We start from the raw sequence: 4,900 nt of genomic DNA on the forward strand, positions 1-4,900 counted from the left end.
GTAGCTTTGCGGGGGGAGCGCGCGATCAATGAACTAGCGCCAGCTCCACGTGGGGCCTGGCTCGTGCGGGCAATCGCCGAGCCGGCTGGCCAATGGGAGCGCGGCGGGAGCGGCCCGCCCCCACGTGGGGCACGGCCTGGCTGCCGCCGATTGGGCGGCCGGGACCTGCCGCCAGTAGGATGTGTCAATCTGTGGAACGCGATGTAGCAGAGAGGAAGGTTAACCCTTCAAGGGGCAGAAGGGAGCGTCCAGATAGGGAGAGAAAGAGATGGGTGTGTGTGTGTTAGGGTGACCAAGTGTGAAAAATCGGGACTGGGTTGTGGGGTAATAGGAGCCTATATAAAAAAAAGCCCCAAATATCGGGACTGTCCCTATAAAATCGGGACATCTGGTCACCCTTGTGTGTGTGTGTGTGTGTGTGTGTGTGTGTAAGTAAGCGTGTGTAAGCACGATTGCATGTGCAACAGTAATTGGTTGGCTGAACAGCAGCGTGCTGTAGAAGGGAGTTGTGTGCGGAAGGAATCTGGCCTGTGTTGTGTGGAAGCTAACGTGTCAAGTGACTGATTTGGGTTGTGTAGGTGCATTGTGCATATGCTAATCATTGACACTGGGTGCAAGCGTTTGGGCTGTATGAATGACAGACAAAGATGAGAGAAGGACCATGAGAATCCACGTGGAGGGGATTTTCGGAGCTGCATGGGTGGTGGCTGCATTTTGGGGACAAGACCTGATGTGCGGCGTGTGTATGTCATAACACAAATGAGTTGTGTGCCCGTGGGTTTTATCTCTGAGTGAGCGATGAGCCAGCAGGAGGTGTGTTGAGTAGAAAGGTTAAAGCAAGTGTATTGTGGGTCAGGCTGCTTAGTTGTGTGTGAGGTTATACAATATTACCAACTCCGAGCTCTCAGTCAGGCCCTCCAAAAATCACGAGACTGGCTTAAAATTCAAGAGAGAGAGAGAGAGAGAAATCAATTGTATTCTTTTTCTTTTGCCTTCTGGTTTCTGAGCCCGTAGGTCATGCTTTCAGGCTTTTCTCCATAACCACAAGAACTAGAAACCAGTGGTGTGGGGACAATTTCTATAGTGGGGCTGGGTTGAAACCATCTATTTGGGTTGTTATTACTACTTCAAGCCAGGGGATCCGGCAGCACTCTCGGAAACCCTCGTTCCAGCACCTATCCTAGACAGCTGAAATTCACTCCATGGGACTCCAGGTTTTAGACCATCGCTTAAGACTCTTGCAATAAGATTGTAAGAGCTGGTAACACTTCCTGGTGTGTTGTGAGCATGTACAGAGTAGGAGGGAGGAATTGATATTAACAAATGTTAGGGAGAGGATTAAAATAAGACAGGGATCCCACAGATCCTTGACAAGGGGGTTGCACTTTTAGGTACAGGTCTTGCAACATTGGTCCATCCGCTGGCCTAAAGGGGTCCACCCAAAAGGATCCAGTTGTGGGATCAGGGCCTTAGACATCAATTTCATTAAGTTCTTTTCTTTCCTTCAACTTTTAAATGACTATGAAAAACATAAGAATGGCCACACTGGGTCAGACCAATGGTCTGTCTAGCCCGGTACCCTGTCCTCTGATAGTGGCTGGTGGGAATGAACAGAACAGTGGAATTATTGAGTGATCCATCCCCTGTCGTCTAGTCCAGAGGTTTTCAAACGGCGGGTCGTGCCTCAGTACTGGGTCGCGGAATGGAAGGCACTGGGTCGCAGCAGCTCTGGTCAGCACCACCGACCGGGCCATTAAAAGTCCCATTGGTAGTGCTGTCCGGCTAAGGCAGGCTAGTCCCTACCCATTCTGACACCGCGCTGTGCCCCGGAAGTGGCCAGCAGCAGGTCTGGCTCCTAAGCAGGTAGGCCACAGGGTTCCACGTGCTGCCCCCACCCCGAGCACCGGCTCCGCACTCCCATTGGCCAGGAATCGGCCAATGGGAGCTGGGGTGGGGGGCGGTGCCTGCAGGTGAGAGCCGCATGGAACTGCTTGCATGCCTCCATCTAGGAGCTGGACCTGCTGCTGGCTGCTTCCGGGGCGCAGACCGGTCTGTGGTGCCAGGACAGGCAGGAAGCCTGCCTTAGCCACCCCACTGCACCATTGACCAGGAGCTGCCCGAGGTAAGCCCGCTCCCCAATCCCCTGCTCCAGCCCTGAGCCCCCCAACCCAGAACTCCTTCCTGCACCCCAAAACCCTCATCCCCAGCTCTGTTGGGTCACGGGAATCAACAATTTTTTTCAACTGGGTCCCCAGAGAAAAAGTTTGAAAACCACTGGTCTAGTCTCAACTCCTGGCAGTCAGAAGTTTAGGGACACCCAGAGCATGTGGTTGTGCCCCTGACTATCTTGGCTAATAGCTATCGACAGACCTACCCTCCATGAACGTATCCAGCCCTTTTTTGAATCCAGTTCTCCTTTTGGCCATCACAACATCCCCTCGCAAGGAGTTCCACAGGTTGACTGTGCATTGTGTGAAGAAATACTTCCTTTGGTTTGTTTTAAACCTGCTACCTATTAATGTCTTTGGGTGATCCCTGGCTCTTGTGTTATGTGACGGGGTAAGTAACACCTACTTTCACTTTCTCCAGGTCACTCGTGATTTTAGAGACCTCTATCATAGGATGCCCCCTTCATCATCTCTTTTCCAGGCTGAAAAGTCCCAGTCTTTTTAATCTCTCCTCATATGGAAACTGATGAACAACATTTTATACCCCAAAGGATCCCTCCCTGCCTCACCCAATGGGCACCTCTGTGCTTGAAGGTGGCAACCAACCGGCACACAGCAAGCAACATAATGGCAGGGGGAGGTGTGGAGAGTGTGAAATTTTGGTCAAGGGCATCAGAGTAAGCCTAGCTTCTTATGAACAGGCCCTGCAGAGCCAATAGACTCGAAACGCACGCACACGCACAGGGGAAACGGCATGACATTAAATTTGACTTCCACAGAAGGTTGAACTGGGACAGCCGAGCTTTGATCCACGGACATATTTCATGCCCGAAGCTTAAGACTAACGGAGCCAGCCTCGCCAGTCCTCCATGTAAGGAGCAACGCTGTCTGGTGTTTTCATCTTGATTACAATCCTTTTGTTTTCTAAAGGCGGCCTTGGTCTGTGAGATGGTAGATGAGCAATGCAAGGATCTCAAAGCTCTTTGCTAACAAACCTCCAGACCACTTCAGGGAATTACGCAAGCTCATTTTACAGCTAGAGACGCAAGCTCAGGGAGGTGAAATCAGTTGCCCCTCAAGGCAGGAGTAGAACCCAGGCATCCTGATTCCAGTCCCCTGCACTAACCCCTTCCCGCTCCCCGCATGCGCCGTGGCAAAGGGAAGAACGGTATTGCAAGCGTACAGGCAGGTGTGTTTTAAAAGCTTTTCCTGTTTAAATTTAGGGAAGGGGTGGGTGGATGGAGGAAAGTGATGCCTCTCCTCTGACAATTCCCCCCCCGCCCCCAACCCTTATGAATCTTCAGTTCCTGCTGGACACAACATCATGCACTAGAAGGAATCACTTACTAGGCAGAGGAGGTGGAAGGAGAGCCTGAGTTTACTGTTGAATTAGTGGATCTGCTTCCAGCTAGGCCATCTCGCCCCCCCCTCCCCAGTTCCCCCGCCCTCCCACACACCCAGGCCCCACGAGGAAAGGCCAGGCTCCCAATTAGTATTCCACTGGGCCGGGGCCAGGTCTGAACAGTGAGCAGGCCGGGAGCTAACAGAAGCGCAATCTGGTGCGACCAGCAGGGAAGGGGTTTTGGAGTATCTGGGACCAGTGGGTGGGTATCCTCCAAGGAGCAGGGTTTGTATGTCAACACACTGCACAATACCGAGTCTCCTCCAGCAAGGCAGCGGGCGTTGCTTTCTTTCATTCATCCTCCCTAATCCAGAGGCTCCAGCCACATCCCCCTGCTCTTGGCTTTCAGCGCACGCACGTCTGGTCCCCTTTTTCCTGGCAGACAAACACCCCCAGGCAGGAGCCGGGAGTCTGGACAGTTGCACCCTGCTGCTTCTCTCTAGTTTGCTCCCCTCGGAGCACCCTTCCCCGGTCCCCTTTCAGTAGCTGCTTGGCCAGCCGGGTTCCCCCAAAGGATCCCCGTGCCCGACGCCACTTCAGAAGGCGCAGCTCCCCCTGCACCCTGGGCACGGCCTGCCACGCTCCCTCTCTGCCACCGCCCAAACATTCGCAGGTGCGGGAGAGGCTGAAGCAAAGAACTTTCTGTAAAAGGATCCTGGAGCTGTCAGTTTGTCTTGCTGCAGGACCTCTGGGGCAGGGACATAGGGTGATGAGGTCAGGGTGGCATGGATTTTCAACCAGGAGGCCACGATCCCTCACCCATCCTGTGGGGATGGGGGTCGTGCAGACTGGTTTCATTATACCCCTTTGCCCCACCGCAAGGGCTCACAGCATTTGCCGATGTAAAGCCTCACACCCATTCCTGTGAGGTAGGTGCCTCTCGATATGCCTGTTTTATACCCGGGGAAACGGAGGCACGGGGAAGGGCAGCAGGTTTTGTGGCACAGTTGGGAATAGAACGCAGGTCTTCTGGCTGGTAGTCCCCGTCCCCAACCACTGTTTCGATCACTAGTGCAGCGAGTGGCAGAGCACAATGTACACTACTGCTCTTCTTTGTACGTTTCTTCCCACTACTCTTCTACCCCCGCCCTGTTTCCTGTTACAGTTTTCCTAAACTAGGGTGACCAGACAGCAAGTGTGAAAAATCGGGACGGGGGCGGGGGGTAATAGGAGCCCATATTAAAAAAAGCCCCAAATATCAGGACTGTCCCTATAAAATCGGGACATCTAGTCACCGTATCCTAAACTAGGCCAAACTGTTCTCTCTCCCCAGCCATATACATCCATGCCCACCCCCCCATGACTCCCCCACTACCTGAACCGGCTTTTC

The sequence above is a fragment of the Malaclemys terrapin genome, chromosome 24 (assembly GCF_027887155.1).
Source record: "Malaclemys terrapin pileata isolate rMalTer1 chromosome 24, rMalTer1.hap1, whole genome shotgun sequence".
Taxonomy (NCBI): domain Eukaryota; kingdom Metazoa; phylum Chordata; order Testudines; family Emydidae; genus Malaclemys; species Malaclemys terrapin.